At 38.4% G+C, this 12,255-nt stretch overlaps 1 pseudogene; it reads left to right on the forward strand.

Annotated features, from left to right (window-relative positions):
• Positions 1 to 205: 205 nt before the first annotated feature.
• On the forward strand, positions 206 to 1,933 carry LOC100516064 (protein Smaug homolog 2 pseudogene; annotated as a pseudogene).
• Positions 1,934 to 12,255: the final 10,322 nt, after the last annotated feature.

Genomic DNA, 12,255 nt, shown 5'->3' on the forward strand with positions numbered 1-12,255 from the left:
CCTAATTGTTTTGTTTCTATCTATTTGGTAGGTTATTTCTATTTTCAGACCTTGGAGAAGTGGCCTTTTTTAGGATATATCCTGTGCATCCCAACAGCACAATCCCCTCTTGTCATAAGTAGTATATACTGTAGAGGAGCCCTCATGTGGGCTGCATGGGTCCTTCTATTGAAGTGAGCTGAATACTGTGGGTGGTCTGGTATGCATGGCTGGTCCCTGGTCCAGTTGTTTGCCAGGTCCTGCCCTGTACATGGGCTTCTGGCTGCTGGTTGGTGGGAATGGCTCATGAGGCCCCATGACTCTGGGGCACTTGGGTTTCCTAGGACTAGTGCCCACTGATACATAGAGCTCTGTTCTATGTTGGGTGTTTGCTGGACTAAGGTTCTAGATCTTGTGTTGTCCTCCTGGCTGGTGGGGTGAAATAACTATATGGATGTCTGTAAGGTCAGAGCTGTGACTGAATCCTGAGGTGGCTGGATGAGGGAAAATTGACAAGTGCTATTCCACCCACCTAGCTCATTGCCTCCAACCTTCACAGTATTGGGAACAACACAAATACAAGTCACTTCTGTCAATTCCTCCCAAAGCCCAAGACTACTAAAGTGCTCCATGTCCCACTGAAGTGTTCATCCCCATTAGCTCCCAGCCTTCCAGTGAGTGGCTTAGTTCCCCATGACTGACTGTGAATCCCTCTCAACCCACAGCAGTGTGGCCTCCTCTAGTTGTGAGCAGACCAAGGAGCAGGGCTGCAGCTAGAACACATTCTAGGAGGATAGCAGTGGCATGAAAGACATGCCCCTGTGGCTCAAGAGCCTCTACCTGCACAAGTATGTGGCCCTTTTCTCACAGATGAGTGATGAGGAGATGATGACACTGACTGAGAAGCACACAGAGTCCTAGAATGTCACTAAAGGTGCCTGCCTTAAGATAGTCTTGAACATCCAGAGGTGCATGAGAAGCAGAGCATCCTCAAATCCCTAGAGAAGGATGTGCTGGAAGGTGGAAATCTGCATAATGTTCTGAAGGAGCTTAAGCAGATCATAATCACCCTCATGAATGCCTACAGTGTCTTCCAGGCCACTCTGGCTACTACCACCACCACCACTCCTCCTGCCAAAGATGGGGGCAGGGAGTGGGGAGAGGAAGCTTCCACTGTATGGTGCTGAGCCTCCCTTGGCTCATCTTGGCACAGACAAGGGCAGTGAGGCCAAGGACCCTCTAGCTGCAGAGAGCTTCCTCCATCCACATGCTCTGGTTTCCGCTGATGGCAGTGAGCCAGCCCTAGTTCCTGTCTCTGATGGAGACATCCCCAGCTGGTTTACAGAGATGAAGAACAAATTGTGAACCCAGCTGCTGATGTCCCATCCAGACAAGGAGAACATCAGCAGTTACCTCCATGTAATTGAAAATTGCCTGAATCATGAGGCTTTCAAGGAGACACAGAAGAAATGGCTGCTGTCCTAGAAAGAGCAAGTGTTAAATCTCCTCTGGATCTTCCCATGCAAAGCTGCACTAGAGATTCAGAACTTCCAGCAGCAGAAAGGTTAGACATTCAGCCACAACTCACTCCTTATAGCTGGCTCTGTGGAGATGGGGGTGGCCCAGCAGACCCATAAACAGTTCCCAATGCCTTCCTGGGTCCTTCTGCCTGGCAGGATAGGTCTTCAGAGCCTCCCAGGCATATCTCCCCATCAATATCTACCCCCAAACATGCCCTCACCAACTCCAACCTTGGGGGCCACTATCATCACAACCTGTGGTTTATCAATCTGGGAGGCAGTAAAAGATGCCCAGCCAGAGCTGCAGCTCTCTGCAGTGCATCCACTCATTCACAGTCCATTCATTCCCCCAGATTACTCTCATATTCCCTCCAGATTGTCTGGTCCCTGGACCTGACCTTGAGATCAATCCCACCCTGGAGTGTTTTGTTTGAGCATTGACATACAAAACCTCTACCATCTAACAGGACCCACAACAGAGTGCACCCGTAGGCTCCCTGGGCAGCCAGTCTCCAATGGGCTTCTTCTCGACAGTGAGAAGGTGGGCTGACTCAGCTAACATTCTAATATGTTTCTACTCTCTCACCCTTTTAACTTTTGTTTGATATTGGCACATAGCTTGCTCACCCCCAGGCCCACTGAGGGATTTCTGCTGAGGCCCAGGGATATAGGGGGCAGCCAAGATAAAGGAGGCAGGGAATGGTCTGTCTACTGCCCCCACCTTCCCCTGCTTCATCCCCCACCTGGCCCTCTCCCACCCCTGCCTCCTCCAGACTGCTAACCACCTGTCCCTCTCAAGGAAACAGTCTCCCCCCAGCTACTCACTGACCCACTGTCCTGTGGGGCACTCTTAAAACCATCAGACATTTGGAGAGAGATGACTCTCTCATTTGGAGAGATAACCTGCTCTCCTGAATGTTATTTGAGAGAAGCTGAGGAGAAGAAGGAGAATGAGGAGAGGAATTTGTCTGCCTCTCTCTCTCTTTCCCAACACTCCCCCTTGCCACTTCTTCTTCTTCCCCATTCCTATCATTCCTAAGGACAGGAGTGACCCTCCTCACACTCACCTCCTTTTGTCCTGTTTATCAGAGATTCTGTACAATTAATTTCATAGGCCTATTTAAGATGCATTTTATATAGTTCTTAATGTTTTTTGCTCTCTGATGATTCCCTCATTTTTAGAATCCCCAGACCTCTCTCTGTGCCATAAAGTGGCAGAGGGAGCCTGAATTTTATGAGGGGAGAGGGCAGAAAAACCTCCTTAAGATCCCCTAGCCCTTTCCCACATCCTGCCAATTCTGATTCCTCAGATGCAGAGGCTTAAGTGAGGTCAGGAAATCTGTTGCCTTAAAGTCTCCTTCCCCCATCAACACAGACCCTTCTCCACTCCCAGGTCTGATTCCTGAAATACTTTGGGGTTAGGAATAAGGGAAAAGGTATTTTTTTTTCCTTCCCATCCCCCTTTTCTTTCAACCTTCCCCTGTCCCCCCACAACCACATTCTGAAATGACCTCACTTAAATGGAACACTACATTGTAACCCAGAGATTTGTTGCAGCCCCAGAGTCGGAGACTTTCTGATCCCTGTCCTTACTGAGGGGTTGTGCTGGGGCCCAGGTGGAGAAAGGATATTGAGGGTTTCATGCTGTGAGGAAGCCAAGGTTCCAAACTCCCTTCCCCCATAACCCATTCCCCTCACTGGGACATTTGCAAGCTTCTCACACAGAAAAGAAAAAGAATGTTATTTTAGATACATTTATGAATAAATTTGTTGTAAATATGGCTGTTAACCATTGTGTATGTTATTAAAGATACAAAATGTTGGGAAAAAACAAAAAAAGAAATAGGGTGTTCCCTGGTGGACTAGTAGTAAAGGATCCGGTGTTGTCACTGCTACAGTGCAAATTTGATTTCTGACCCAGGAATTTCTGCATGCAAAGGTTGCACCCAAGATAAATAAATAGATAAGTAAATAAATAAATGTGGATAATATTCTGTTTTTTAATGTGGTTAGAGATATATGTGTTTTATAGTTATTTATTAATTTAAAAATGTATATCTGAAATATATATATTTGTAACTACAAAAGTGGTAACTGACTTGGCAGACCAACAGAGATTATTAACAAATGTCACTAAATTAATGGCAAGTAAGGAACAAGTATATTTATTCTGAAGACATCCTGAGAAAGTGAGAACTTGGAAAAGGATTCATACCACTGAGAGGAGGGATAGTATCCATGACTGAAATCAAAAGGGGCAGTTTAAAATCTGGATTCTGAGATATCAGAATACAAGAGTTCCTGTAATACCTGGGACTCCTGGAATTCTCCATTCCTCTAACCATTTTGAAAATTAGAGTTTTCCATGGTTTCTCCATTGAAATCTTTGGATTAAGCTCATCCCTGCCCATCACCCCTCTAATAAGGTTTCTGAAAATGTCATCATTGATTTTCACATAACTATTTTTCTATTTACTGATTTTTCACATAATTTTCACATAACTGTTTGACATAACATTTTCGCATTGATCAATTCTCAGTCATCATCATGGTAATGGATCCAATCATCCCTTATTGTATGGTTGCCTACTCCCTCCTCTTTTGTGTTCTTTCTTCACTTGGATTCTATAACACTGTACACTGATTTTCCCCTACCATTTTTGCCACTCTTGCTCACTCTACTTTGCTATTTCTTCATTACCTTCTCCTACTAACTTTGGAATGTCCTAGTAATCAGATCTGAATCCCTTTCTTTTTTTTTTTTACTATTGTATTTTTTTATTTGTAATTTTTTTATTACTCAAATGAATTTAGTTGTATAATGATCATGACTCCCTTTCTTTTAACTATGTTCTGTAGATTCACTTCCTTCAGGATCCCATTCCATCTTAGGGCTTAAAATATCATTCATCTACTGATAATTTCTAAAATTCTACCCCAGATCTGATCTTTTTAATAAAAGCCAGGACCATATATATTACCTACTGAATATCACCAAGCTTAGAGGTGATCTTACAGTTAAATAAATCTGAAGGTAAATTCAATATTTTCTCCTGAAAACTGGCTCCATCCAATGTCAGCAAGTTTTGTGGGTAGGAACTCCATTGCTGAGGTCTAAAACCCTGGAAAAAACACATTTTTTTCTAACTCCTCCCTTTTTCTCACATATGACATATATCCATTGGTAAATTATTGTATAGCTTTCTTCAATGAATGTCCATAAATCAAATACAACTTTATTAAACAATGTTTAACATATTCTTGAAAATTCTCTTAAATAAAAAATTAATGTGTATAAATATAAAAAAGTATATATATATATATATATAATAATAAGCATATGTATAAACACCACTCAGTTCCTGTTACCAAATCATTGATTTTTTTATCAAACCAAGATAATCAAAAGATTTTCAGAGAGAAGAACTAATTAAATAATTAAAATGTCTATAGGAATAGTAATTAATTTGAAAGTCAACTTTGTACATAGTATTCAATTGATGATATTATAACCATTCTTTTTTAAATTGTTGCACTGTTTATTTTTGCCACGTTTTCAATCTCTTATAGTCTTATGAAAGCTTGAATACAGAGAAATAGCAGATGAATACCACAAATTGAAGAGGCATAAGAAGACTGCCCTTAATACAGCTCACAAAGCACACTGAAAGAAACTAAAACTAAAAATAGAATTCCATAAAAGATATATGCATCCCATTGTTCACTGCAGCACTATTTACAATAACCGAGACATGGAAGCAACCTAAGTGTTTGTTCATCAACAGAGGAATGGATAAAGAAGATGTGGTGCATATATGCAATGGAATATTATTCAGCCATAAAAGATAATGAAAAAATGCCATTTGTAGCAACATGGATGGACCTAGAAATTATCATACTAAGTGAAGTAAACTAGACAGAGTAGACAAATATCTAACAAGTATCTAAATATCAAAGTAGACATTGCTTATATGTATAATCTAAAAAAAAGAACTTATTTAGCAAACAGAAAAAGACTCACAGACATAGAAAACACACTTATATTCACAAAAGGGAAAAGGTAGAAGAAAAAAATAGGAGTTTGTGATTAACATATACACATGCTGTATATAAAATAGATAACCAACCAGGCAAGACCTACTCTATAACACAGGGAATTACTCAATATTTTCTAACAACCTATAGGGGAAAAGAATCTGAAAAAGAATATATATATAATCATTGTTCTGTACACCTGAAACTAATATGACAATGTAAATTGTGGCACAGTGGAAATGAATCTGACTAGGAACCATGAGGTTGAGGGTTCAGTCCCTGGCCTCACTCAGTGGATTAAGGATCTGGCATTGCTGTGAGCTGTGGTGTAGGTCACAGATGTGGCTTGGATCTGGCATTGCTGTGCCTGTAGCATAGGCCAGCAGCAACAACTCTGATTAGACCCCTAGCCTGGGAACCTCCATAGGCCATGGGGTGTGGCCCTAAAAAGACAAAAAAAAAAACTATACTTCAATAAAAAATATGCAAAAATAAATTTATTTCTAGTTTCTGGCCTAACATGTAAGAAGATTAAAAGTTTCCATTATATATTAAGAACACTAAAAGTCTAAAAAAACTGAGTAATCAATGACTCTTCTAATAATCATTAGAGAAGTGAGGTCACAGGGCAAACCATTGCCCCCCAAATGGAAAGATAAATACAGACCATCATAACTTATGAGAGCAGAAAACCGCTAGCAGAAACCTCCTTAACTAGCGTTAAGGTACAGAAAACATAAATGCAATTGACAAACTATTGAAGAAACAGTGTGTGCAAATATGAAAGTCAATAACTCCAGGTGGATCCTGTCATCAGCAGTGTCCCGCTTATGTTAATTTTATCACTCAGATCTCTACCAGATTCTCACAGAAAAAAATGCAATTAATTATCTCATGCTTCCACAGAAGGAAGGGAAAAAAATGAAATACACTCTGTTGTTCTTAACAAAGTCTGCCCTCAAGAGAGACAATTTATCTAGAACATAACTGGCTGGGCTTTTATTTTAGCCTAACTGACCTGGGGAATTTAAATACTCAGCTTTGGCTTGCTCTAACCTTCCATGTGGAAGAAGTGAAATGCCCAATCAATGAGCACTTGCTCCATCCCTTCCCACCTAAAAGGGACTGGGGGATGGGGACTGACAAGCACATGTGAATTCAAAGCTCAGAGGCAAAGGCTCAGTATCATACTGAGACTTAATCACAGAACTATATGTGCAGTGGGAAATGGCCAAATACCAAGCCTCAGTAAATTTGACAAAATTTAAACTATACAAAGCATTTTTCCAACCACAAAGATATCATGATGGAAAATAACCACAAAAAAAAAATCAAGAGAAATGTCGGTGAAAACATGACCATCCAAAACCTACATGATGTTAAAAAATCAGTTATAAGAAGTAAGTTTATAGCAAAACAAGCCTACCTCAGGAAACAAAGAAAATTTCAGATAAACAATGTTACTTTATACCTAGAGTAACAAGAGAAAGAAGAACAAATAAAACACAAAGTTAGCAGAAGAAAAGAAATCATAAAGATCAGAACAGAAATAAATGAAATAGAGATGAAAACAATAGAAAAGATCAATGAAACTAAAACCTGTTTACTTGAAAAGATCAACAAAACTGATAAACCCTTAGCCAGTTTCATCAAGAAAAAAAAAAAGAGAGAAGGATCAAATCAATACAATTTGAAATGAAAAAAGAGATATTACAACTGACACCACAGAAATACAAAGGATCATAAGAGACAACCACAAGCAACTATATGCCATTACAGTGGACAATCGAGAAGAAACAGAAAGGTTCTTACAAATATACAACCTTACAAAACTGAACCAGAAAGAAAAAATATGAATAGACCGATCATAAGAACTGAATAAACCTATCTAAACAGGCAAGACTTGTACTCTGAAAATTAAGATAATGATGAAAGAAATCAAAATGATACAAACAGATGGAAAGATATGATCTTGAATTAGAAGAATCAATATCATCTCAGAGACTATATTACCCAAGGCAACATACAAAACAAATTCACAGATTTCAATACCAATATACAGAACTAAAATTTCCCTATGATCCAGCAATTCCACTCCTTGGCATCTATCCAAAGAAAACCATAATTCAAAAAGATACATGCACTTCAGCACTTCACAGTCATTGTAGCACAAACTCACAGATTTCAAAACGAATCTTATGGTTAACATAGGTAAAATAATTGGGGAGGGAGGAATTTGAAGAGTAGGAATAACATAAACACACTACTGTATAAAATAGATGATTAACCAGAATCTATGGTATAGTATATGATAATCAACTCAATAGTTTATGGGGAAAAATTTGATCTATTTATTTGTATAATTAAATCGATTGCTATACACACAAAATTAATATAATATTGTAAGTTAAAAAAAGATTGGTATATATTTTTGGATTAAGATGGCAGAATAGAAGGACTGGAGCTCAACTTCACTCATTAAAAACAAAAAAATTCACAACTAAAGACTGAGAAATCTCCACCCAAATGGACCAGAAACCCATACCCTACTCCAGAAGAAAAAGAGGAGGGACATCAAGAGGTAGGAGGGGCGATTTCATGATATAAACAACCACATACCTCCCAGGTGGGAAGCTCCAAAGACTGAAAACTAACTGGTTCACAGAGACTCACCTACAGGAGTGAGAGTTCTGAGACCCACATCAAACCCTCACCTGTGGGGATCTGGCACTGGGAGAAAGAGCCCCTGGAGCATCTGGCATTGAAGGCCAGTGGGGCTTGTGTGCAGGAGCTCCACAGGACTGGGGGAAATGGAGACCCCCTTCTTAAAAGGTACACATGGACTTTCACGTGCACTGGGTCCCAGGGCAGAGGGAGGTCTCCATAAGAATCTGGGTCAAACCTGACTGCAGTTCTTAGAGGACATCCTGGGAAAACAGGAGTGAATGTGGCTTGTTGTGAGGGAAGGGCATTGAAGGAAAAGCTCTCAGGAATATTCAGCTGCAGCATGCCTTTCTCTGGAGGTGGCCATTTTGGGAAAATCTGGCCCCACCCATCAGTCAGCACAGACAAGCCCCAGGGCAAACAACAACCCAGATGGGATCACAGCCCTGCCCCTCAGTAAACAGGCTCCTTAGAGACCCCTCAGGCACACAGCCCCCTCTAATCCCATCCAGAGACTAAGCCCCACCCACCAGAGGGATTAGGATCGGCTCCACCTACCAGTGGGCAGGCATCAGCCCCTCCCATCAGGAAGCCCCCCACACCGACTTCAGCCACAGGGGGCAGACATCAGAAGTAAGAGAGGCTACAATTCTACTCTCTGTAAAAAGGTCACCACACCAAAAACCTATAAAAATGAAAAGACAAAGAACTATAACTCAGATGAGGGAGAAAGGGAAAACTCCAGAAAACTAGCTAAGTGATGAGGAGATTCTCAGCCTCCAGGAAGAAAGGCTTTAGACTGTCGATGCTGAAGATGATGCAAGACATTGGAAGTAAACTTACAGGAAACACTGACCAAAGAGATACAAGATATAAAACCTAAACAAGAAGAGATGCAAAATACAATAACGGAAATAAAAAATTCCCTGGAAGCAGCTAACAGCAGAATACAGGAGGCAGAAGAACGAATAAGCGAGGTGGAGGACAGTTCAGTGGAAATTATGGCTGCAGAAGAGAAAAGAGAAAAAAGACTTAAAAGAAATGAAGAGAGTCTCAGAGAAATCTGGGACAACATTAAACGCTCCAACATCCATATTATAGGGGTGCCAGAAGGAGAAGATAAAGAGAAGGGGACAGAAAAAATATTCCAAGAGATAATAGCCGAAAATTTCCCTAACATGGGAAAGGAACCACTCACTCCAATCCAGGAAGCACAACGAGTACCATATAAAATAAACCCAAGCAGGAATACACTGAGACACATATTAATCAAAATGACCAAAATTAAAGACAAAGAGAAAATCTTGAAAACAGATAGGGAAAAGAAACAGGTAACATACAAGGGAACCCCAATAAGGTTATTGGCAGATTGTTCAGCAGAAACTCTGCAAGCCAGAAGGGAGTGGCATGATATACTTAACGTGATGAAAGGAAAAAACCGCCAACCAAGATTACTCTACCCAGCAAGCCTCTCACTCAGATTTGAAGGAGAAATCAAAACCTTCACAGATAAGCAAAAGCTGAGAGAATTCAGCAATGCTAAACCAGCCTTACAACAAATACTAAAGGAACTTCTCTAGGCAGAAAAGAAAACACAGCAACAGGAAACAAAAATTCCACAAATGACAAGGCTCACCAGGAAAGGTCTATATGCAGTAAAGATACGAAATCATCCATGCACAATTATACCACCAAAATCAGAAATCATGAGAAGAGGTGGGTACAAATGCGGGACACTGGAGATGAACTTGCAATTAAGAGAACAACAACTTAAAACAATCTCATATACATATAGACTCTTATATCAAAACTTCAGAATAACTGCAATCCAAAAATCTACAATTGATACACAAACAAGGAATCTCTGAAGAAGAAATATATCTCATAGTAAATAAGTGCATAATCCACCATGAAGGGGGTCATTGACATCATTCTTGGAAGGCTGAAGTCTTCTTAGAAATGATTCTGATTTCCTCTCCATCAAAGAATTTATGATAATTATAATTAAACAATGCCACTGTACAATTAAATAATACAGTTCTACAATTGTATTATCAATAACCATTTCTCTCCATGGTACAATGTAAGGTCTGTAATGTCTTGTTTATCACATCACCTGGAATGGTGTAATGCCTATATGGAAGAATCAATAAGATGTAACAAATTGTGAGGACAGATTTATATAGTTACATTGTTTTTTAACCAATTTATGCATTTTATATTTTACTTATTTTCAGAGGGTGTATTATTTTTGTTATTCTTACCAGTTAAGTTATTCTTTTTATTATGCTATATAAAATATTTAATGGTATATAAGGCTTTCTTCTTTATAAATTTTAGTTGCATAATATACACAATTTTAATACAATGCTAATTTTTAAAGAAAAATTGAAATGTAATAGATAATACTAAGTAGTAAAGATGAAAGCCATAAAAAAAATGGGGTAAAGTATAGAATAAATTTCCTGTTTGTCTAAGCATATTTTCCATTCCACTTCTCCAGTGGGAGTCACTTAATCTGTTTCTTAAGATCCATGATATAATAATCTGTTTGAATGTAATTGTGTTTAAATGTATGTATTTTATTCTGCAAAAAATAAAAATATAATTTCAGAATAAAAAAAAGATTTGTATACATATATATATATAATGTAATATTACTCAGCCATTAACATGAAATAATATCATTTGCAGTACATGGGTGGACTTACAAATGATCATACTAAGTTAAGTAAGTCAGACAGAGAAAACAAATATCATGTGAAATTACTAATATGTGAAACCTAATAAAAATGATATAAAAGAACTTACAAAACATAAAGAGACTCAAAGATCTTGAAACAAAACCTATGGTTACCAAATTGGAAAAGTTTGGGGGTATTTATAAATTAGGGAGTTGGGATTGACATATATACACTATTATATGTAATATAGATTGATAAAAAGGACCCTACCATATACCACAAGGGAATCCACTCAGTAGTGTATAAAAACATATATGGGGAAATAATCTGAAAGGGAGTGGATATATGTATATATACAACTGATTTACTTTGCTGTATACCTGAAATCAATGCCACTTAGTCAAATAAACTACAGTAAATTTTTAAAAAATAAAAATAAATAAGTAAAGAAATGTGATACACCACACTAACAAACTGAAGAATAAAAAGCATATGGCTACCTCAATATATGAAGAACAAGCTTTTGTAAAAATAAAAAACCCATTTATGAAAGAAAATTCCAGAAACTAGGCATTGCGGATACCTGCCTCAATGTAATAAAAGTCCTATATCATAAAACCATAACTAACATCATTTTCAATGGTGAAAAGCTGAAACCATCCCCACTAAGATCAGGGACAAGACAAGGATGTCCACTTTGAAACTTTTATTCAACATAATTTTGGAAGTCCTGGCCATGGCAATCAGAGAAAAAGAGAAATAAAAGGAAACTGAATCAGAAAAGAGACGTAAAACCGTCCCTGTTATTAGATTTTGTGATACCATACATAGATAATCCTAAAGATGCTACCAGCAAAAAATTAGAGCTCCTCAATGAATTAGCAAAGTTTGGATATAAAATTACTACATGGAAATATCTTGCATTTATATACCTTAAAAATTAAAGATTATAAATAGAAATTAAGAAGCAATGTGATTTACTATCACGTCAAAGAGAATAGGATACTTAGGAATAATCCTACCTAGAGAATCAAAAGACACAAACTCCAAAAACCATAAGATACTAGTGAAGGAAATGAAAGATGATACAAACTGATGGAAAGATATACCATCCTCCTGGACTGGAAGAAATTATATTGTAAAAATGACTATACTATCCAAGACAATCTACTGATTCAGTATAATCCTTATCTAAATAACAATGGCATTTTTCACAGACATAGAACAAGAAAAAAATAAATTTGTATGGAAAATCAAAAGACCCCTGAATAGTCAAAGCAATCTTGAGGGGGAAAAAAACAGACCTGGAGAAATCAGGCTCCCTGACTTCAGGCTACACTGCAAACAACAGTCATCAAAATAGTACGGTACTG

This window comes from Sus scrofa, chromosome 2 (assembly GCF_054392235.1).
Source record: "Sus scrofa isolate SSC_HxYL_T2T_F1_AM1 chromosome 2, Sscrofa_HxYL_maternal_Yorkshire_Landrace_v2.0, whole genome shotgun sequence".
NCBI lineage: Eukaryota > Metazoa > Chordata > Mammalia > Artiodactyla > Suidae > Sus > Sus scrofa.